The following is a 25,125-nucleotide window of genomic DNA, read 5'->3' as shown; positions in this document are numbered from 1 at the left end:
GTGGGGAGTATAGTAACCTGAGAAGCCCCCTCAGCCTGACTTGCCTCCTGAGAGGTCACATCCTGCAATAATAAGGTCTCACTCTGGGAACACAAAGAAACCTCCGGTGGAGCCACCGGCTCCACCGACACCTCTAAAGAACCGGCGTCCGGTACAGACGGTTCTTCTAGCCTAGGCTTAACTGCCTTGTCCTTGCGCTTCTTCGAGGAAGCGGGCGTCGGAGCATCCGACGGCATGTTATAATTGCACCGCTTCCCAAAGACTAACCTTGCACAATCCAACCGTCTCTTTATAGTGCGTTTATTAAATCTAGCACAAGAGCGACAGCCAACAACGTCGTGCTCAGGCCCTAAGCAAGGAATACACAAAGTATGATAATCTCTATGCGGTATCTGTTTCCCACAAGAAACGCAATTATTAACTTTTTCTGACATCCGGTAAATGACTGAGGCAAGAAAAAACCAAAATATTCCCCAACGGGGTACTTAGCCAACTTTGAACTCGGTCTGAAACTTCTAAATCGAAAAATCTCAGAACGCCAACCGGCACTTGCAATGCTGCTTCTGCATCGGACCATGCGGCAAAAAAAGACTGAGGATATGACGCCGGTCATGCGCATTTGTACCCTGACGTCCTGACGTCAGTTAAATGCGCCATGACCGACGTCAGCCTTATACTTTGATATTCGGGCCGACCGTGGACAGCGGACTACCCAAGTGTCAGGACTGCAGCAATGTGAGATGAAGAACATCGCTACTTTACTAACAGATTGTGGACTAATTGAAACTGATACATCAAAGTGTAATAAACTGCAGAATGGGCAAGATGGACAGTGAAATAATTTGTGGTTAGTTTGGGGGGTGAGTTACAAAAGGAGTTACCTTCTACTGTGTTGTAAAATGTTTGTTTTTGACAGGTAACTAAAGTACAGTTGTGTACCTACCATAAATGTAGATGTTTGAGTGTATTCACTGTTGCAGTCATTACTCTTGGATTATCCTGCTGGCAGGCTACCCGCAGTCGGCCAGAATTCCAAAGTCTAGGTCTGGCGTCGGCTGCTGTCGCCTCTTCCCTGACGTCAGTGCGCAAGGGGTATAAAACATGCAGCTGACACCATTCCATCAGCTTTTCTTGCCCTAGATGTCAGGTGCCCCCAAATTGGTAGGCTGTAAAATATGCCAATAAGTATGCATGCACAAAAATAATATTTCCTTCATCTACAAGCAAATACACCAAATAGGTTGTATAGGATAGAGAAGTGCAGATAAGCCCCAGCAAAGAAAAGGGGGATGGTGGGTGGGTAACCTGGACTGCAACAGTGAATACACTCGAACATCTACATTTATGGTAGGTACACAACTGTACTATGTTCATCGTGTTTCACTGTTGCAGTCATTACTCTTGGGTCGAATCCCAAAGCTGAGGATGGGTGGCTGGGCTAAATAGGATTAGAAGAGGCTATGAGGCCCTGCAGAACTGCAGTGGCAAAGCCTGCTCTGGACTTAGAGTAAAAAGGTAAGTGGTAGTGCTTTGTGAAGGTGTGCACTGAACTCCAAGTTGCAGCCTCTAAGATATCTTTGGTTGGTACTCCTCTGAGGAAGGCTGCTGAAGTGGCTGCTGCTCTGGTGGAATGAGGCCTAATGCCCTTAGTCACTGATTTGCCATGTTGAAAATAGCAGAAACGGATGCAGTGGCCTATCCATTTAGAAATAGTCTATTTTAAGATGGCCTTTCCTTGTGATCCTGCAGCATATGACACTAAAAGTTGCTCAGGCTTTCTGAAAGCTTTAGTTCTGTCCAAGCAGAAGCACAACTGCCTGTGTATGTCCAAAGAATGCAGAATTTTCTCACCCTTGTTCTGTGGATTTGGATAAAAGGTAGGCAAGTGAATGGTTTGGTTGAGGGCCACACTGGACACTACCTTAGGCATAAATGTAGGGTTTGTCCTCAGAGAAACCCTGTCTGGATGAAACATGATGAAGGGTTCCACAGCCATGACTGCTTGTAACTCCGAGACTCGCCTTGCAGAGGTTATTGCTAGTAGCAGAGCTGTTTTCCAGGATAAGAATTTTATATCTGTTGTTGATGCTGGCTCGAAAGGAGGCAGTGTGAGTTTTTCCAAAACATAATTGAGGTCCCAGGCTGGAGTTAGTGCTCTCCTTGGAGGCCTAATGTTCTTGGCCCCTCTGAAGTACTGCTTTATTAAAGGATCAGGAAACATAGGTGGTTCTGTATTGTAATGGGCTGAAATGGCAGAAGCATGAATCTTAATAGATGAGAAAGAAAGGCCTTTGTCCAGCATCTCAGTTAGGTATTATAAAATCTGAGGGATATTTGGAACACACGTGTCAATGCCTTGTTCCTGGTTCCAAGCACAGAATCTCTTCCATTTTTTTCCATAAGATTGTCTTGTACTGGGCCTCCTGGCCTCCAAGATTGTCTGGTACTGGGCCTCCTGGCCTTCAAGATAACATCCATAACAGCTTTGAAAGAGGAGTGTTCTGAATGGCTACATTATCCGCCATGCTGCCAGATTTAAGGTCCTGAGTTGGCTGTGCAGGCTCTGATTGTTTTGTTGGGTCAGCAAGTGAGAAGTTTGAGGCAATATCCATGCTGGACCTTGAGACAAGCTCTTTAGGATTGGGTAGCAGTGCTGGCGTGGCCAGTCTGGTGCAATCAGTATCATTTTTGGCTTCTCTTGTCTGACCTTTGGGAGTACCCTGGGAAGGAGGGGCAGAGGGGGAAAAGCATATACTGTTAGATTTTTCCAGCTGAACGATAGGGCGTCCACTTTCCATGCTTGCTTGTGATAAATCCTTGTGCAAAATCTGTGTAATTGGCAGTTGTGAGGGGAGGCAAATAGATCTATGTCTGGGCATCCCCATTTCCTTATTATCATGCTGAAGACTTGTGGATCCAGTTTCCATTCGTGGGGATCCATGAGGTTTGTGCTTAGTTCGTCTGCCAGAGTATTTGTTTTTCCTGGCAGGAATTGTGCTTGCAGGTGAACTTGAAAAGCCAATGCTGTGTCCCATAAGGTCATTGCTTGTCTGCAGAGGGGGTAGGAATGTGTACCTCCCTGCTTGTTTATGTACCACATGACCATAGTGTTGTCTGTCTTTATCAGTAACTGTCCTGGATAAAGCAGGTCCTTGAAAGCTGTCAGAGCATTTTGAACAGCTAGCATCTCTTTTTGATTGATGTGAAGATGCATGTGGTTTGCAGGCCATGTGCCCTGAATACCTTTTCCTGCCATATGGGTCCCTCAGGCATAATCTGATGCATCCATTGTCAGTGTCTGTCTGGCTGTGGGTAAACTGAATGACAGACCCTTGTTGTGTAGACAGGTTTCCGCTCACCATCGAAACTCCTGTTGCAGGCAGGTAATGAGTGGAATTACTTTCTCCAGGCTGTGGCAATGCTGAGTCCAAACACTTTTTAGATACCATTGTAGTTTCCTCATATGCAGTCTGGCATATGGAATTAGTAGAATGCAGGATGCCATGAAACCTAAGGCCTGCAGGATTTTCCTTGCAGATAAGTGGGTTTGTGTTGCCAATTTCTCAAAGTAAGTAGTCAGTTGCTTTTGTTTTTCTGGCATGAGATAAGCCATCTGGGCAGTTGTATTTAAGCTTGCACCCAAGAATATTATCTCTTGAGAGGGCAATAGTTTTGATTTCTTTTTGTTTACTGTGTACCCCAGGCCAATTAGTAATCTTTTACAAACGCCAGATGCTTTAGAGGAAAGTCTTTGTTCTCTGCATGAATTAGGCAGTTGTCCAAGTAGGGATATATTTGAATTCCTTTTTGTCTGCAAAATGCAATTACTGTGCCAGGCATTTTGTGAAGACCCTGGGCGCAGTAGATAAGCCAAAGGGCAGTGCAGAGAATTGGTAATGCATTGAGCTAGCCTTGAATCTGAGGTAACTTCTGCATATTTGTCTGATTGGGACATGCAGGTATGCCTCTTTTAGGTCTAAAGTTACAAGCCAAGCGTTCTTGCCCAGCATGGGCAGAAGTTGCTGCAAAGTCAACATTTTGAATTTTAGTATATCTAGGAATGTGTTCAGAATCGATAGGTCCAGTACTGGCCTCCAGGCCTTGTCCTTTCTGGGTACCAAGAACAGTCTTGAGTAAAATCCTTGTCCCCGCTCTTGCTCTGGCACTTGCTGAATGGCCCTCATGTCCATGAGGGATGAGACTTGTTTTTGTGCCTCTGCCCATTGATTTTTTGGCAGATCTTGCCAGCCGTTTGCCTTTGGCAGGGTATAGAAATGGAACTTGTAGCCTTGCGTCACGATATTTAGAACCCACTTGTCCTGGGTTATAATGCGCCAATTTTGAGAAAAAAGTGCTAATTTTCCCCCTAAGGGTGCAGCCAGGAAATAAGTGCTTGGTGCAGGCAGAGGGAAGTCATTGGGACTGTTTCCTGTAAGGTTGTGATTTGTCTTCTCCACTTTTGGAGGTAGAAGCACCCCATTGCTTTGACCTGTATGAACCTTGCACCTGGGATCTGCCTCTAGGGTGTTTGGGTCTGACCCTTTGAGATCTGTCTGACACAGGAAAGGACCAATTCTTTGTTGGCCAGTGTCTACTAAACCTAGGCGGCTGTACTTGTAAGAAATCTTTGACCGTTTGCATAGATTTAGCCTTGTTCTCCATTTTCTTTAACACCTCTTCTGCCTTAACACCAAACAAAGTATCATGCTGTAAAGGTGCATCTAATAATTTAACTTTAACATGAGCAGGCAGATTTTGTTCCTTTAACCAAGAATGTCTTCTAATTACAGAACCTGTAACTGCGGCCCTGCAGGAGGCCTCTAAGGAATCAAAACCACATTGCAAAGTATGCTTTCCAACTTGTCCAGCTGCATGCAATATATCCTGCATTTCCTTGTTTTCGGCACATTCAGAGTTTAACAACATTTTCTGTTTAAGCAATGCCATGAGATGTTGCTGATATTTGAGCATATGAAACGGACAGTTTAAGGCCCTTATAGCCAAGGTAGCAGATGTGTAAACCTTTTTCCCCATCTATCCAGTGCCCTAGAATCCCTGTCAGAAGGGGTAGGGTTTTATGCAGCGGAAGCCTTAACTCCCTTGGGACCACGAGAAACAGTTTCTGGGTCTGCAGCAGGGTTTTTAAAAAGGAATTTATTTGAGTCAGGAACCTTGTAACATCTGTCAGGCTTAACAGGAGCTGGAGGCAAGGAGTCAGGGGTAAGGCTAGACTCCGAAAACGCATCATCTACAATGTCTAACACAGGCGGGATGGCTAGTGGCTTGTGCTGAGGTAGTAACAAGAAATCCCTGAGCCTCTTTTTAGATTCTGAAAAATCTTGGCTCTATCAGTGGAAATGCTCCCTCATGGTATGTAAGGTTTCCCCAAAAGAATAGTCCTCAGGAGGAGAAGCTGAAGGTATGGAGTCTTCAGCATCAGAATCCTCATGGGGGGGGGGGGGGAGAATATTCCTGATCAGAAGAGGAATCAGAAGAAATGGAAACCTGATCTGAAGATTCATAGTCAGTCTCTTGCCTAGGCCGCTTATCAGGAGGGGGATGGGAACCCCTGATCAAGGTAATCAAGTCTTCAGCCATTTTGGGCATCTGTTTTTTGGGCATGGAGGCCTGTTCACGTGGCTCTTGAGTTTGATTCTTTGCCTTTGAAGGTGCTTTAGTCTTTGTCTTTGAAGTCGGTTTAATATATAGATGTTTGGGTCTAAATACACCCTCAGAAGCCGGTGCCTGCTCAGCGGCTCCGGACCCATCTGAAGGATTAGCGTCCGAGGCTCCAATACCTTGAGTTTCCAGCGGCATGACCGACTCCACGTGGGAGTCGGTAGCAGCCTGCGACTCTAAAGTAGCGATCGTCAGGGGCTGCGAAAGTGCCTCACTGAGAACCGGTGAACCAGCGACTGGCTTAGGAGAAGCTTCGTTGTTGGTTTTGGGCCTCTACTGTCTTTCTTTTTCTTTTTCTTTGCATTTTTTTATGAACTCCGGTAGTTGGATGGCTTTCCGACAACATTTCTGGATAATTAAACCTGCATCTAAAGTAATTTAAAGCAAAATCATACCGGCGCTTAATAGTGCGTTGGTTAAATCTAGCACAAAACCGACAACCCAGAAAGTTATGATCAGGGCCTAGGCAAGGAATACAGTAAGAATGAAAGTCCTTATGAGGTATTTGCTTCCCACAAGAAATACAATTATTAACTTTTTCTGACATCCGTTCTGGAGCAAGAAAAAATTTCCCCAACAGGGTACTTAGCTTTATAGAAGACTTCGGATCTGAAATTCGAACTCGAAAATCTCAGGAGTCGGCCGACTGGCACTTGCGAACTGCTTCTGCTTCGGGTACCATGCGGCAAGAAAGACTGAAGAAAATGGCGTCGGCTGCTTCTTTTATACCCCTGATGACTTGACGTCAGGGAAGGGGTGACGACAGCCGACGCAGGACCCAAGACTTTGGAAATCAGGCCAACTGAGGGCAACCTGCCAGCAGGATTACCCATATGTAATGACTGCAACAGTGAAACACGAAGAACATCTGCATACTTTTCTATGAGCATGAGTCTACAAATTGCATGACGTCAAGTATGCACCAGTTACTGACAAAACTTGAGCCGGTAGAAATTCTAGAGCGGTTACTGCAGTATGAAGAATTAAAGGTGCAACACCTATCACTGATTTTACAACATTAGGGTAAAAGTTCTTACCTCTGACAGTGAATAGTGGAACAGTAAAGAGTGGATACATAAAAGCAAAATGAATTGTTTCTTTACAGTCTTGAGTAATTGATCCTCTCTGACTGCACAGACTTAGGTATCCCCTTTTAAAAGACTATGTTGTTGTTTGTCTTTCGGCTTTTCCCGGTTAGGGGTTGCCACAGCGGAACTCCTGTCCGCTAATGATTGGCAGTTGTTTTTTATGGTGCCAAGTTGCCAGCCCGATACCCAACCTTCAACGAAGGCACGCCCATTCAATGCATGTCTTTCGAATGGCCCACTCGACCGCAGGGAGGACATGCAGACTCCACACAGAAGGAACTCCCAACCCAAGCCGAGAATCAAACGGGAGAACCTCTTGCTGTGAGGCAAACAACTCTACCGATGCACCACCGCAGCTGTCTCCCTTTTAAAAGACTATATATCATTAAAATACTAAAGGTGATATGACAATTGCTAGGCTAGCAAATATTAAGCTATACAGCTGGGATATCATTATGTAAGTATTGTGCTGGAAATGTTTCCTTTTAAATTACATTAATAGTAGCAGTATACAGTAATGACCTAATATCCTTATTTTAATGTCAAATATAGGGTAACATGGACTGTCGAGTTTATTGTTACTAGTATTAAAAATGAAAACATCCACATTTAGTGAAACTTATAGTCTGATGATAGACGGATACAACTTTAGTGGTTTTTCACTTCCCAATACTCCTTACTTCTGCAGGTGTCATACATACTATGACACCTGGCAGTTTGCCCTGAGGTGGAGGTTGCGAGCTGTAATTCCTGTAGTACAGAGTATGATTCCTTCAGTCTTCATTTGCTTACAGTGTGACCTTGAACAGATCACTTCACCAGACATTGGTCCCAGGTCACCCCACAAAAAGGACTGTTTGTCCAGTGGGTCTACATGGTTAACAAACAGGCATTATTATTATTATTATTATCCTGCAATACATGAGGCATTGAGAGAAATGGGAACAAATTACTACTTTTTATAAGTTGCAGGGGAAACTAAGGGTACAAAAATCACATGAACATCATGATGTTTCTGCATTAAAAAAATCCGTAAATATAAATAATAGCCATCTGGTGTTGTTTTACACTGCATGTGTATCTCAAAATTCAAGCACATATTTGCCCATATTAATCTCACTGTTTTCCTAGACTGGAAGTGCTTTCAAAAATACATACATTCATAAAAAGTGCTGGTATCATTTATTAAAGGGAAAGCAAATATGTCAAAAGAGTTTCATCTGTATTTTGTAATTTGCTGCTAAGTTTTACATGTTAGCATGCTAACATACACATTTGCTCATTTCTACTGGATCCCTTTTGTCTCTGGGAAATTGCAAGACAACATTATAGAACGTGAATTTATAAAAAATACACTTTGCTTAACAGCAGAAATATAAAAAAATCCTTCTGGAAGGTGCAGTGAACTCCCCACCCACTACTAATTGAACATACATGCACACAAATGCCCACCATTACACAAACTCTTGCACAAAAAATTCTTTCTTAACTGTTCTTCAAATCGAGATAGTGCAAGCAACTTTTCACACTGTGAAACAGAGCTAAAACACTGAAGACAAAGGTACAAAATCAACAATGCATTTTAAATATTAATATTATTATTTTAGAAATGTATTAAAATTATTATTATTTTTAGGAGATGTGCTTGGTACCTGACAAGATGGCAGCTTTAGTACTGACATATCTCAGTTACATTTTTTAGACATTGGCAAAATGGTGGTTCTGGTACAAGGTGGGACAAAAAGAGACCTATCTCCCTTCATGGCTGCCTGGGTGGCAGCCCCTCTGTTTAGCTCTAATGTGAGCTCGAGATATCTGGATAGGAGCTGAGAGTCTATAGGAAAGTGGGAGAAAATGATTGTGACATCAAAAGGATGCATCACAGAAAAAAATAAGAATGTGCAAATGATACTTGATATTATGAAGCTGTTTTAGGGCTGATTGCCTTCTTTTGGCTTTTCCCAGTTAGGGGTTGCCACAGTGGAACTCCAGTCTGCTAATGACTGGCAATGAATTTTTACGGTGTCGAGTTGCCAGCCCGGCACCCAACCTTCAAAGAAGGTACACCCACACACGCTTGCACCTACCTGCATGTCTTTAAATTCACTTGACAGAGGGGAGGACATGCAGACTCTGCACAGAGGGCACTCCAGCTTTTCTAAACATGCTGGAAAATATTAAGATACAACCAAGTACCCTAATACTGGGTGATTTCAACTACCCTGCCATTAACTGGGAAAACTACTCTTGTACCAACACCTTTGCCCAATGGTTCTTGGAATTGTAAATACCAATGCCCTGGATCAACAAATTCATAGTCCCACCAGGGGCTCCAATATCCTATACCTGGTCATTACCAACATGGGAAATCGATACTCCGAATCTATGGTCACCCCCCTCGTTGGTCAGGTCTGACCATAAGCTAATCACCCTTGACATCCACATCCCTTCCCCACCCCATAGTAAGGAAACCTGCATAAGAAACTTCTCCAAAGCCATCATGCTACTCAAGTCAGAAGTGACAAACTTCATGACACCCATGCAGACGGGAACTGAAAGTTTGACTGATGAATCCTACACTAAGGCACTGTACAAGCACAGCCACTCATGCATGAATCGTGCCATCCCAAATAGAACCAAGATGCACTCCTCCAAAAAAAAGGAAGCCAATCTGGTGGTCCCCTGCCATAAACAAACTTTACAACAAAAAGAAGAAACTGTTGCAGAAAATAGGAAAATTCCAGGATACAAAAAACTCCCCTTACCAGCCTCAGTAAGAAGCTGAGATCCCGCATAAAATCCTCCAAAGCTAGTTATGAAAATAAAATTGCCAAAGATTACAAAGACAACCACAAGGCATTCTATAGCTATGTCAAGAATCTAAATGGCAATGCTCAGATCTGCTCTGAGCTACAATAGAATGGCATTAAATATACCGATCCCAAGGATATTGCCAATATCCTGGCAGAACGATTCAGTGCCAACTTCACCCCCCCTCACCCCTAAAGGGCCCATCTCAATACTGAAAGATTGCCAAATTCTGGTAATAATGACCACACAGGTAAAAAACGCACTCTCCAAAGCTAAGAATACAGCATCCATGGGACCAGATGACATCCCAGGCTGTGTACTACATGAACTACAAAATGAACTGGCACCTCACCTAAGTGTCATGTTTAATCATAGCCTCACCTCAGGCTTCATGCCCACTGTATGGCACACAGCTACAGTTATCCCACTCCACAAGGGGGGGATCTACCTTGGATCCTGGGAACTACCGCCCCATCAGTCTGACAAGCCTGATCTGCAAGGCCATGGAACGTATTATCATGGAACTTATAAGCAAAGACATTGGCAACCTTCAAACACTGGACCCCACCCAGTTTGGGTTTGTGAAGGGCCGATCTTGTCTCCTGAACCTGACTGACTTCTTCGAATCAATCTCCAGAGCTGTGGACGAGGGTAAGGTGGTCCCACGCAGCCTATCTGGACCTCACCAAGGCCTTCAACACCATCCCCCACTCTGGAATCATAGATAAACGTACTAAGCTGGGCATTAATCCCTACATCACTCAATGGGTTGCCAACTGGCTTACTGACAGAACCCACACTGTAAAAGTAGCCAACTCCAAATCCAGCTCCAGACAAGTGACAAGTGGAGTACCTCAGGGTTCAGTCCTGGGGCCGCTCTTATTTGGCATCTACTTCTCTGAAGTACAGGCCAACACTAAGGGACTCTGGCTAACAAAGTTTGCAGATGACTGCAAACTGGGAGCCATTATTGAATCCCCAAATGATGTGGATAGTCTACAAAAGAGCCTTACAGAAAGAGATGCTTGATGCCAGAGCCATAGGCTCAAGCTCAATGCCAAGAAATGTATAGTTATCCCCTTTGGGAAAAAACATGTACCCATGAATTACCACATAGGTGGCAGTACACTAAACACCAAAAGTGCAATAAAAGACTTAGGGACACAGGTGGACAGTGGCCTCACCTTCGATAACCACATCACCACAACAGTCAGGAAATCCTTCTATGTGGCACACCTCATCACTAAGGGCTTTTCATCCAGAAAAAAGGAGGTCATTGTCCCACTGTACTCATCCCTCATTAGACCCATTATAGAATACAACGGCCCATTTGGTATGTACATCTCAAGACATCTGCAACAACTGGAAAGGCCACAGAAATACCTCACTGAAAGAATCACAGGCCTAAAGTAGATGCCTTATGCTGACCGTCTAAAAAACTCCAGCTATACTCTGTCGCATATCATCTACTCAGAACGCATATACTCTACTCAGACGCGATCTCTGCTTAATATACAACGCCATGTCAAACCCAGAGCTGCTAAACATGCTACACTTAAAGAAATCCCAATCCTTCAGAGCCACATGGTCCAGGGATCTAAACCTTGTCATCACAATGAACAAAACATGCTGGAGGGATAGATTCCTGACCCAGAGACTCCCCAGACTCTGGAATAGACGGCCCATACATGTCAAGCAGAGCGCCTCTTTGGCCCTCTTCAGAAGGAACCTTGACGATTGGATGGGAGATAGGAAATTCACCCCGGGGATCATGTCAGTTGTCCTGCTAGACAGGGGTCCAAGGAAGTAAATACTGCGGGAAGAAATAGCCAGGGAATTGTTATGGCTAGGCTTGCATAGGCCCTAGGGCCGATAGCTTAGTACCAACCTATGAACCTATGAATCGAACCGGAGAACATCTTGCTGTGAGGCGACAATGCTAACCACTGAACCATTGCTTAGTTAAATTTAATTAGACCTGCTTATCAAAATTTAAACTAATGTCATTAAAGTAGCACTGAAAGAATGTACAATTAATTGCATAATACTTGAAACTGTAAATTACTTCTGTTCTTATTCCTCTGTCGTAAATTACATACGTTCTTATTCTTCTTATAAAAGGAAAAATATTACAAAAAGTTAAAAACCTCAGTAAGAAACTTTGTCCATGCATCCCTTTTACTTAGAGAAAAACACACACATGTGTACACATAAAATAAATCTTATTGTTTAAGTGCACATACTAAACATTCTGATACAAATCCTAAAGGAAAGTTCTGTTTTTAAGCACAGTGGGAGACCTTTTACACCAGCTTGCTTATCCAGTTCTTTAACATTACTTGATAGCCTGATATATTAGCAGTAAAACAAATTATAAAAAATCAGAAGGTAACCATAAAAATGTACGAGGTACCAATCAAGGAAGCACATTTACAAAGTTTAAATTGATAGCAATTATCGTGCACATTCAAGCCACCGGCTGATACTGTAAATGTTTCTACAATCTGTATTCTGCACAACAGAATAGATTACGTTTTAATGCTACTCACACAATGACAGATGTATCTGCTCTTCCATTCACTGCTGACAAGTTTTTCCAAAAACGAAACAAACAAAAAATTCATGTTAAAAATGGTAGCTGTCCATTAACGCATAAAGTTCTCATTGGATCTGGGTGTTAGTTTTGGAAACGTATCACAGCTAATACCTCTTTTCAGTTGAGCTGCTGTTCTGTAAGTGTCCAAGAGATCTCAGAAAACTGCTTACTCATGTTAAAAGTTCATGAAGTGCAACAAGGCATCTTACGTAAGGGAAGCCCTGACTAATCACAAACGCAATGTCTGCAGAGGGTGTGTGTGTTTCTGTGTGTGTGTGTGTGTGTGTGTGTGTGTGTGTGTGTGTGTGTGTGTGTGTCTGTGTGTTGAAATGACTGAAGTTGCTCTGAATTCCAAACTTAGAATTAGAAGCATTCGTCATACACTGCAAAGATAATACCAGCAGCACTAGGAACACCCATGTGGAACATTCTTGTCAGACTACAAAATGCAACTGTCACACAATAATCCATGTCTGCTGAACAGGCATGAATGAGAATGGAAGGATACTTTAGTGAAGCTCAAAAATGTGAGGAGGTCTATATTTTCTGAAGAGCTAAAATGTCCCAATGTTAGACTTGCAGAATTAGCAAGTTGAGGGTGGGAGGTTGGCATAATGGTTAAGGTGTTTACCATATAGACACAAGGTGCAGGGTTTGATTCTGACATGGGGTAATTGGCTAGGCTTAAAATGGCCCATAAGGGTACGTAGTCTAGTACTAATTTATGAATCTATAAAGAGCTTACAAGTTAAGAAGAAATAAACAACGTATTAGCTATGCTGATGCATGAAACAAAGTAAATGAAGTCTTTACCACAAAATGAGAAAATATACATAAAATAACGACTTAGCAATGCTAAATTGAGAGAAAACTGCTAAGGATAAAGACAGAGCAAATCTTTGTCAAGAAGTTAAGGATACCATGAGTTTTTAGACCAGAGCAAGCCCTTTCCAGCTATATTTATATAAAGTTAACTTTTGGATTTAATGAGATTATACACCATTTACACTGTGCTCTGTTATTATCACAGAAGCACAATGTTTTCAGTGTTTATAGGTGAATACTTCTGTATACTGATGGAGCAATGTTCCCAGGGGCTTCCAGGATGAGGACTCAGTAGCCCTGTTAGATTTACCTGGCCAGTGAAATGAATTAAACACCAATCTTGCTTGTGATTCATGAAGACCTTGCATTATAAAGCAGCAATTGCAAATGTATACGACTACAGCAGGGTATTCTTAAGGCACATTAAGGTGGCCATATCAGATGGCACTAGAAGAACGGTAGGATAAAATTTAATGCTAAAGGTCTTTGCCACCACAGCAGGGCTTAAGGTGGCCGGGTAAACAGAACTATCAAAACAAAAAATAAGCTCTGTGGAATTAAAGTTTTCTTCCTGATGTTACACTGAAGAAGGGTTTTTAACCTGAAAGCTCTGTGGAATTAAAGTTTTCTTCCTGACATTACTGGTCTGTTTTTTTTTGTTTTGATAGACTGTTTTGTATCATTGATCAGTTTATGTACGGTGTACTTACTTCTTTCGCAGTTATACAGAACCGCAGAAAGGTAAGTCATCATGCACACAGATGCATTAGGAAAAACTTAGTATGGTGACAGGTTTTTTCCACCTTGGTACCATCACACTCAGTACAAGGGAAATCCTTAGGAAAAAAAAATGTTTCCCTTTTTACAGTGGTGATGCTGTGAGAAGCTCACCACAACCAAAATTAGGCCTTTATAAGCTAGGGGTCACAGATAGAAGAACTCTCAAAAAGCACCATACATTAGATGACCAGAACTAAAAACTATTCTGTGGAAGCTACCATGACATGTCATCTATCTAACCATGCATATGAGTTGCACCTGATTCCTCCACTGACGGCAAGAACAGCTGCATCATCCATCCGGTTTGCTAGAGAATTGGGGGGTTAACGGCAGTATATTGCCTGTCTTTTCTTTCAGATGACATATGCATGCTCGCACACAAATGGGCAACTTAGAAGTCACCAATAAACTTACCACATGTTTTTGTAATGTGGGATGAAAACAGAGCCCTTGGAAAAAAACTATACAAAGACAGGAAGGATAAGCAGAATCCACAGAGAAGGCATCCCAACCAGGAACCAAACTAAAAAAAAATGTGGGAAATGAAGGCAATCTGGTTTGGTAAAGACAGTAATTAGCGACAGAAATGAAACTAAGAGCATGTAAACAGATGATAAAAAGTGTGTGTGTGCATGTGTGTGTGTGTGTGTGTGTGTGTGTGTGTGTGTGTGTGTGTGTGTGTGTGTGTGTGTGTGTGTGTGTGTATATGTGGGTTTGATACTACAACACAGAAAGAAAACTATACCAGTAAGCTCCTCTGGCAAGCCACTGCAGCGCTATGGAAAGTAAATGCTCCAAGAATGATGAAGTGGTTGTATGAAGTTTTACTGGACATGCAGAATAAAAGAATGGAAGGGAGACCTTCAAAATACTAAAGATGTTGCAAAAATGATTCATGAATTCCTAACTTTAATATTTATCAATAAATAGGACGGAGAGCTGCCACTGCCAAACAGAGTTCCAAACAACCACTGTGCAGCTACCATGTCACATCTTCTATGTGTTGCAGGCATCCCAGGAATACCCTGATGGCATCCCAGGAATACCCTGATGGTCTACACTACCAAAGTCAGTGTTTTAGAACCTCATCACCTTCTCTTTGGTATCATGCTTCCTTTAGCCATGGGCTGCATTTACTAGTCTTGGGGAAAAAGCTAAGAGACGACTACAGAGATCTTATTTGTGATCTTCAAAGAAAGATTCTCTCCACCCTGTCTCACAAACTTCGACATATTCACTGTTACAGGAGGAACACAGCACTAAACAATTTAGGGCCTTCATAAGGCATTTAGTGATGAGAATTGGATGGGGTCTAAAACTATACTACTAGAGAGCAAAATGGAGTAGCAGAGCAAAGACAATCAGAACAGCATAACAGCAGTATCTGGAATAGGAGATGGAATGGAAAAGCTAGATACCATGTGAAGACTGTGGTGTAACACTTCAGTTTACAGAACTGTGGTAACAAACTACACAGTTTGTAAGATGATAAAACTACATGAAAAAAAGTCAAGTAAATATAAAAAATGTTTAACTGCTGGGTACTGCATTTAAGAAGTAAGTAAGGTGACTACAGATACACAAGGAAGAATGTTGCTTGAAGCATACCACAGGGCCTTTAAGGGACTGACATTCTTGGAGTACAGGAAAAACAAAAATCTGAATGTATGGCTGCCAAAAAGGAAATTACAGCCAGAGTAAAGTTGTTAAGAAAGCAAGAATAAACTTCAAAAGACTAGATATAGTTATTTTTAGACATATTCTGTATGTACTACATTACAAATCTACATAATGACAAGAATAGAAAGGCTAGCAGTGAATATTTTCTAACAGAGTACACATGAACATGCTCTTTAATATACATCTTTAGAAGTAATAATCAGTCCATAAAATACCTTATCCATATTAAATATGATTTCCAGCACCCAGTCATGAACAAAAGAGTTTACTGTTTCCTGGGTGGGTTGTGCACGTACACACTGGCTTATTTCATTTTCTTGTAAATCATTTGTATTTTACACATCTTTCCTGTATGAATCATCTGTTCCAGTACATCTGAAAACGCATGCTCTTAATGTAGTCATTCACATTTTAATTGTAGCTGCGTCACAGACAGGAACTAACTACTGTTTCATCACACTGGTAAGACTAAAATCCTCTCAAAAGCGTACAGAAATTAATTTTGAGGATTACTTTACACAGTTTTCACAGCCATGAGGCAAGCACATGTAAGAAGACATGAGATATGCACATGTAAGAAGGCTGTTGGCTGCTGCGGTAATGCAGACCAGCTTGCTATTTAAAGCCCACACCAAGTTCAGAATGCCTTGTATAACTGTTGTGTTAAATCTTCTCTTGACCTTAAATGACCAATGTAGAACATGAATCAACATTTCTGAGGCAATAACATTTACTAATAGAATCTTTCCTCTAAGATACTGAAGAACAATTCAATATTGATTTTGCATTTTTTTTATTTGGAAACCTATTTGTGTGCTTACTCAGGAAAAATAGTTATTCAGGTACTATAAGTAAATTGATCCTATTCTCCATTTACTTAGTGAAAATCTAAACAAACTGAACATTGTCACTGCTGTCTGACTACAATGCAAATTCTGGTCACAGACACAAGGCTGTCATGAGACTGGTGGACTGGAATCAAGAAGTTCTCCACCCACTGGAAAATACAGCAGTCAATGCATGGCACTTGGACTTGGCATTCAGCCTCTGAAGACTAATAAAGCTTCTCTGAAGCAGAGTATGATAACCAATTTAAGGCGATGGTCCATATCAACCTACACCAGTGGAGACCCCAGTTAAAACAGCACTCCAGGGGTCATGGGACCAGCTAAAGAGAATGCAACACCTAGGCTGTGAGCTTTCTCCACTCATGGGTGAGGAATAAGGGTTCTTTCTGAAACTGCATTCCCTTGTAGTGGACAACCAAGTTAAGAAGATGAGCTGGAAGGCTAACATCCAGGTAACAACTGAAGAAAAAGCTGCAAATGGTCCAGCAACAACCAGGAAATGGAGAACATGTAGAACAGTGTCAAAAAGCAAGTATGACCCAGGAAGGAACTCTAGGACATAAGGAAAATAACTCATCACCAGCAGAGACTGTATTATAAACTCAAGACAGTCGTGTTTAGCTTTTAGCTCTACCTAATAGACGTGAAAAAAATGGGTATAATTTTGATCAACCAAGTTTGATCGGAAGTCAGCAGTGGAGAAGAGGGACCAAAAACTTAAAAATAATTATTATAACTAATCAGCTGAAAAGAATCATAAGCACATATATACACACAACTACACATCAAGGATTTTAAAAAAGAGCTCTGAAATGCTTGTCTTCTTACCATATATCTCTGGTACAATTACCAAGTATGCATCTACACTTCAAACATTTCCAGGGAATTCTAGTAGAAGTGATAGAACATTATTCAGTGCAGAACAACCCGTGTACAAACCATTACCTTCAGTTAGGTTCCTGTGTGTCACTTCATTCCATCTTAATCCAGGCAAGTTCAGGGAAGCACTTTGTCTGTTTACTGCCAAACAATTAAAATGCAGTTGTTTATACAGCAATACCATGTTCTTGCTAATCCCTCAACAGGACAAGCAGCAAAGATTTAACTTTTCTGCACTATGTTGAGATGATGTACCAGAAACCATGATCCATCTTTGACACATTCCATCTTAATTACTGTAACATCTTCATATGTGACATTAGTATGTGCAATATTTCAGCACAGTCTGTAGTATGTTTGTAGATAGTTGGGTGTTAATGAAGGTGGTCTCCCTTCCATACTGTATCCACATTCTTATTTACATACAATTTTGTCCGCGGTGTATGCATGTCGATACTTCAGTTTCTGATATAGATTAAAACACTAATCTCAACTACAGTTAACATGTTATCAACTGACAAGGAGGAAGAAGAAATCCCTTTCTCTACCAAGGACATATGTGCATGCTATTTTTACATATGTGATTCACAGGAAAGGCTCACCCAGACTCTGTTACTGTTTGCTGTAAGGGAAAGGTTTGTTTGCTTTTTATTTGTTATATTTTGTATTACTTTATTGCCTTTTTCTATTTTGTATACTGTGATTTGTTTTCTCTACACTGTGTTTTACTTGTATTCTGCTTTTAACTATACATTATTTCCTGGAGACTGACGATCACCAGAAAGCTTAATAACTGCTTTACAGGTGACAGCTTGGAATCCGTGCTTATACTCTGATCATGGTGAGACTAGGAGCAGAGTGCATTGATTCCTGACTCTTTCTGGTTGAAGAGTGAGTGCCTATGCTTAACATACCTGATTGGTCTGGTTGCTATTCGAGGCATCTACCAGAAAAAGGCTACAAGCTTGCAGACTCTTGCATCATCTGGGGCAAGACTTTGGATCACCAAACAGGCCATGGCCTGCTTCTCTTCTTGGAATTGATGCTAACATTTTGCTTCTGATGAGAAAAGAAGCAAAGGAGTATTGTATCCCAACACAGTGAAGCTGTGCTGAGACCAGCATTATAATAGACTCGGACACCTTGGGTGACATTTTTCCTGTAAAAGGACTATATAACGAAACAGCTCCAGTACTTAGTAATAATGACCATCCCTCCCGGCATGTCTAAAGGTCAGTTCCATGTGCTGTCTCCTATTAACCTAGTGAACTTGGGCATTGTGAGGCAGTGTAGCAACTGACTCATGTACACAGACAACCCTCTCCTCTTACCTCCCAACATTCAGACTTGTGCAAAATGCACTTACATATCCAAATTGGAAGCCATGCACTTTCAAGCCAAGACCGGAATAGCTGGTCAAGAGGAGAAGGTCAACACCTGCACCACACCACATGCAACACATAGTCATCCAGAACACCCACCATCACAGCTCTCACATAAAAACACAAACCACACACCCACCTTCGCAGAGGGTCTCAACAGAAATCTACTCAAACAGCAGAGACCTCCAAGGCAAAAACGCACTCAACCACCACAACACAGCACAAACCACAAGACACATAGCTCACTTACACAGTGTGCCCCTCAACCTAAGCCCCTAATGCAAAACAGCTTGCCCAATACACTAATCATAGGTGACTCGATAGAGAAGCATACTGATGTCCCACTCACTAGGTTGAATAGGCAGAAGGTAACAGTCAGCTGTCTATCAGATACCAGAATCCAACACATAACACACGCACTCAGGTCACTCCACAAGTACAAGTATGACTCTGTCACTGTCCATGTGGGTGGGAATGAGCTGAGATGCACCTCCCTGGACTACATGACAAGAGACATGGAGGAGCTCTCGGATTATGTGGCCCAGGCAGGTATGACCCTAGCCCTGAGCAGCATCTTACCGTCGCCCAGAGTGATACCACAGTGCAAGCAGAAAATGATTGACTTCAGCAATTGGCTAAGTTTCTGGTGTCATTCTAAGGGGATCCAGTATCTGTCTGCTTCGGATGACATGACTGACAGACCTCGATGCTTTGCCAGAGATGGCTTGCATCTGTCACCCCTGGTTTCTGGATACTGGCTAAGGCTCTTCCCACCCCTATAGTGCCTTTTTTAATCGATATTCCAAAGACCAAATTACCACCATAACAGCTATAAATAAATGCAATCTGAGGGACATGCTGCTCAACGCTAGAAGATGCACTTGCTCGAAGAACTCCTCAAAATGGAGAACATCAACATTTGTGCTGTAACGGAGACCTGGTTTAAAGCAGCAGAAAGCACCCCTGTGCTACCAGGCTATAACTCATTCCACACCTTTCAGCCCCAGAACATGGACCGAAGCTCCAAAGGCGGTGGTGTTTCCATATTCATAAAGGATATGCACACCTCCAGACTAGTAGCCCAAAATAACGCATTTGAGATACTTCAGGTACAACTAACATTGGGTAAGACAGTGATTCAGGTCATAGCCTGCTATAGGTCCCCAACCATGTCCCAAGATTCTCACTCCACATTCCTAAGCACCCTGGAAACTATTAGGGTCCAACCCAAACTCTCATACTAGGTGACTTCAACTACCCCTCCATCGACTGGGAAAACTTCTCATGCACCAATACACTGGCCCAACGCTTCCTGGAATTCATCAATTACAATGCCTTGGACCAGCTCATTCTTACCCCCACTAGAGGAAGCAACATCCTTGACCTGGTTATTACTAACATGAGCAACCGTTGCTCTACACCAATAGTCAATTCCTCCTTGGTTAGATCCGACCACAAACTAATTACCATGGAAATCCACATCTCACTCACATCCCCCACTAAGGTAACCATTATGAAAAACTTCTCCAAAGCTGAGTTTGTGCTAGTAAAAACAGAGGTGGCTAACTTCACGGCACCCATGTCAATGGAAAAATAGATGCATGACTGCCGAATCATACACTAATGCACTGTACGAACACAGACATAGGTTCATAGGTTCATACCTATGCATGGAACTAGCCATACCCAAAAGAACCAAGACACTCTCCCCCAAAAAAAGGAAACCAATCTGGTGGTCCCTTGCCATTAATAAACTCTACAACAGAAGGAAGAAACTGTTGCAGAAAAAGGTGAAGTCCCAAGACTGGAAAAAACTCCCTTATTAGCCTCAACAAAAAGTTGAGATCCCTCATAAAAACCTCTAAAGCCAGCTATGAAGGCAGAATTGCGACAGACACTAAAAACAACCACAAACCCTTCTACAGCTATATCAAGAATCTCCATGGCAATACCCAGGTTTGCTCTGAGTTACTGCACAATGGTACCTCCTATACTGGGCCAACAGATATTGCCAACATACTGGCCGACAGATTCAGTGCCAACTTTATCCCCCCAAAGGACCAATCACAGTACCAAAGGAATGCCATGCACCCAGCATTACTGCAGCATACCAAAGTAGAAAGGAAGGTGCCTGCTTGACTAATAACCAAAAAGAAAGCACCAGTTCAACAACGAAGAGCACAGATAAAGGTTTAATTGGGTGTATTGAATCACCACAGCAATCCACAGAAGACCAAGACAGTACGCAGTGTAAAACACATAAACACATCAACGTTTTGTCAATCCTTCTTCAGACAAATAACAAGTCACTCCAGTAATCTGGTGCTTAAATACAATTAAGTAAATGCTCACAACCAATAGCAGTTGAAGGTTGATTTGCCACAAAGTTAATTGATAAGTAAATAAAAAAGTACTATTTTCAAAGTGCAAAGTGCAAAGCTTAAAATTAATAAATATAGTTTAAAATAAGTTTAGAGGTAGGAAGTAAAACTGTTTTGCATTTGGTTTAGATTAGTACATATTTTAAAATACTCAGTTAAAAACACATTTTTTAAAAATGAATGGTAAAATCAACACTTGAAGACAATACTCACTCTACTGGTGAAAAATAATATTGCAAATAAATAAACTAATCTCATAAATGAAAAGCAAGAGTACATAAAAGTCAGTATTACTATGTTAAATTATACATTGTTACAATTTAGCTGCTCTTAATTTCAAAACAGGTGTTAATGAAACCATATCATTAATTCCAGGATGTTTGTTGGATTCTAAAGTTATTTGCCAGTATAATTCTCTGTATTCTAATAATGTTTCCCACATTCCACCTCTTGATCTGTAGGGACCACCTCCACAACAAAAAATTCAAAACTACAATCTTTGCAAGTTAAGGTGTGTTTATACAGAGAATTATTGGCACTTGGTGTTCTTATATCATATATGTGTTCATAAATCCTTTGTTTAATTCGCCTTTCACTTTTCCCAACGTAAAATGCATTGCAACATTTACACAAGGCGACATAAATTATCCCTTTTGTATTACAATTAACAAAGGATTTGCAAGTAAGGGTTTTCTTTCTAGCACCTAAATAGCAGCTGTTTCCTATTTTTAAGTATGCACAATACTTGCAGGCTCCACATTTAAAAACTCCTGTTTTTTTCTTACTCTTGTCGGCCCCATCTCTAAAACCCTTCTCTAAAATTCCTTTTATGTTTCTACCCTTCTTGTAAATGAATTTAATTTCATTTTTGAAAATATGACCAAGGTCTGATACTTTAGAAAAGTTCATCCATTCGTTTTCAAAAGTTTTTCTCACTACACTAGATTGTCCGTCATATGTAATGGTGAGACCTGATACAAAACCCTCTTTTGTAGGAACTTCTGGCTGTGTAACCGGAACAACTATGTCCGTCTTACCTAGTATAGGTGCAAATCTAGTTTTCCTCCCATCTAGAACTTCTTTCATTATGTCCTCAAATAGTACCTTCGGATAACCTCTTTCCATAAACATCCTGTTCAGAGTTTCACATTCTTTAACAAAAGTTTCATCCTCTGAAGTCATCCTACATATTCTTACTAGTTGTCCTTTCAAAACACTTTTTTTATAATGAAACGGGTGGGAACTAGAAAAATGTAAATATGTATTTGAAAATGTCTCTTTTCTATATACCTTAGAGACAAATTTGTCATCAGTCTTTGTTATGTTAACATCTAAATAAAATACCTGTCTAAAGTCAAAATTCTTTGTGAATTTGAGGAAGTGAGTTGTCCCATTAATGTATTCTACAAAAGTGTCAAATTCCTCATTTCTGCCTTTTCAAAAGAAACATAAGTCGTCCAGGAATCTACAGTACAAGGCCCACTTGTCAGTAAATTTGGGAGTTAAAATGTACTTGTTCTCCCAGTATGCCATAATAATGTTTGCATACGTGGGTGCACAATGGGCACCCATGGCCACTCCGCTGGTCTGCCTGTAGTATTCCCCTTCAAAAAATAGAAAATTGTATTTGAGGACAACTTCCATCAAAACTAAAATAGTGGTAAAGTCGTTGTGAGAAATGTTTCTGAAGGGCACTAACATTTCTTCAAACCACTTTAATCCAATTTCATGTGGGATACTTGTAAATAAATCTATAACATCTAAGGTACCAAACCCTGTAGTTTCTGTGTACAAGGAGGTTTGTATTTTTCTAAGAAAATCCCATGAGTCTTTTAAAATATTATTGTTTTCATTTACTAAGTGCTTTATCTTGACATCAATGTACTTGGCAAGGGGTGAAGTGATGGATCCCTCTGAGGAAACGATAACTCTAAGGGGTGGGTCATTAATGTCTTTATGTACCTTTGGGATCCCAAAGATAGAAGGTATTTTAGGTTTTGAAACAGTCAAAAAATTGTAAGTTTTTAAATCAATGGATCCCTCCAGCAATAAATCCTGTAAAAGTCCCCGTATCCTGTTGTATGCTATATGAATTTCATTTAAGGAGGTCCTACTATATTTGTCGGTGTTGTTTAAAATGTCTAACATCTTCCCTTCATATGTGATGCGGTCCATAAAAAAGTACAGTTTTGTACCTACCATAAATGTAGATGTTCGAAGATCCACATTGCTGCAGTCCTTACACTTGGGTAGTCCGCTGTCCTCGGTCGGCCCGAATATCAAAGTATAAGGCTGACGTCGGTCAAGGCGCATTTGACTGACATCAGGACGTCAGGGTACAAATGCGCATGACCGACGTCATATCCTCAGTCTTTTCTTGCCCCAGATGTCAGAAGGCCCTAAAAAGAAAGGTCAAAACCAAAAGACAGCAAACAAACAACCAACCATCCTAGCACTAAAAATATGTACAATATATACAATATACACCATATTGACAACCCAACCCACACAACCGCCTCTAACTACAGAGGGGAAGGAGGGAGGGTAAATTGGACTGCAGCAATGTGGATCTTCGAACATCTACATTTATGGTAGGTACAAAACTGTACTATGTTCTTCATCTCACATTGCTGCAGTCCTTACACTTGGGTAGAATCCCAAAGCAGAGGTAAGGGAGGATGGCCAAACTATAAGGAAGCAGGAGCTGCCAAAATGCCCTGCAAAACAGCAGTGGCAAAACCAGGCCTAGATTTAGAATAAAGTGGTAGGTGATAATGCCTAGAGAAAGTATGCACTGAACTCCAAGTAGCTGCCTCCAAAATATCCTTAGTTGCCACTCCCCTCAAAAAAGCTGTAGAAGTGGCAGTAGCCCTAGTGGAATGAGGCCTAATCCCAGCTGGAATCTCCTTGCCATGATGGGAGTAACAGAAAGCAATGCAAAACCCAATCCACTTAGAAATAGTTTGTTTTGACACAGGCTTGCCCTGAGAACTCAAAGCAAAAGAAACAAATAACTGCTGAGACTGCCTGAACCCTTTAGTTCTGTCCAAATAATATCGCAACTGCCTGTGTACATCTAAAGTGTGCAAAATCTTTTCCCCTTTATTTTGGGGATTTGCATAAAAAGTAGGCAAATAAATAGTTTGGTTTAAAGCCACACTAGAAACCACTTTAGGCATAAAGGAAGGATTAGTACTTAAAGATACCCTATCCTTATGGAAAATTAAGAAAGGCTCAACCGCCATAAGGGCCTGCAACTCAGAAACCCTTCTTGCAGAGGTAATGGCCAACAAAAAAGCAGTCTTCCATGATAAATATTTCAACTCGGTAGTAGCTGCAGGCTCAAAAGGTTGTAGAGTGAGTTTCTCCAACACAAAATTGAGATCCCAAGCAGGAGTAGGAGCTCACGGGGGTCTTATATTCTTTGCCCCTCTCAGAAATTGCTTGAACAAAGGATGAGAAAACAATGGTGGGTCACAATCATAGTGAGACGAAATTGCTGCAGCATGAACCTTAATAGAAGAGAAGGACAAACCTTTGTCCAGTAACTCAGTAAGATATTGAAGAGCCACACTTAAATTAGGCTCAGAAACATCCAAATCCTTTGCTGCACTCCAAAATAAAAATCTCTTCCATTTATCTGCGTACACTTTCCTTGTACTAGGCCTTCTAGCTTCCAAAATAACATTCAAAACTTGCTGTGGAAGTTGAGACCCACTATGGTTCAAAACAGAATATGCCAGGCTGTTAGGTGAAGAGAGTGAAGCTTGACATTGAGCAAATGACTGTCCTCCTGAGACAACAGGTGTGGAATCAAGGCAAAGGCCATGGAGGCTCCCTACCAGGCTTCTCAGTAATGGGTACCAATGCTGTCGAGGCCAATCTGGAGCTATCAAAATCATCCTTGGCTTGTCCTGTCTGGCCTTTAGTAGTACCTTTGGGAGGAGAGGCAGAGGTGGAAAGGCATACACATGAAGATTGCTCCAATTGAAAGAAAGAGCATCCACTTTCCAAGCTGTGGGATGAAACCTTTCGTGCAAAACTTTGGCAGCTGGTGGTTTAGTGGAGAAGCGAACAGATCTATGTCTGGAGTTCCCCATGACACTGTCAATTTCTGAAATACATGAGGATCCAATTTCCACTCGTGGGGATCCATAATTGCCTGCTCAACACATC

At 41.5% G+C, this 25,125-nt stretch overlaps 1 protein-coding gene across 3 annotated transcripts in view; it reads right to left on the bottom strand.

Annotated features, from left to right (window-relative positions):
- Window positions 1-25,125, bottom strand: part of SLC16A1 (solute carrier family 16 member 1) — a 633,088-nt gene that overhangs the window by 248,030 nt on the left and 359,933 nt on the right. The window contains exon 1 of one of the 3 annotated variants that reach the window (XM_044076946.1): window positions 12,128-12,344. The exons of the other annotated variants lie outside the window; for them this stretch is intronic. The gene's annotated coding sequence lies outside the window, so the exon portion shown is untranslated. Of the gene's footprint in view, window positions 1-12,127; window positions 12,345-25,125 lie in introns of those variants that run through there. 3 annotated transcript variants of the gene reach the window in all.

Source organism: Protopterus annectens, chromosome 7.part0 (genome assembly GCF_019279795.1).
Source record: "Protopterus annectens isolate FY-2018-M chromosome 7.part0, PAN1.0, whole genome shotgun sequence".
Lineage (NCBI taxonomy): Eukaryota > Metazoa > Chordata > Ceratodontiformes > Protopteridae > Protopterus > Protopterus annectens.
This window is presented reverse-complemented; position numbering and strand designations above follow the sequence as displayed.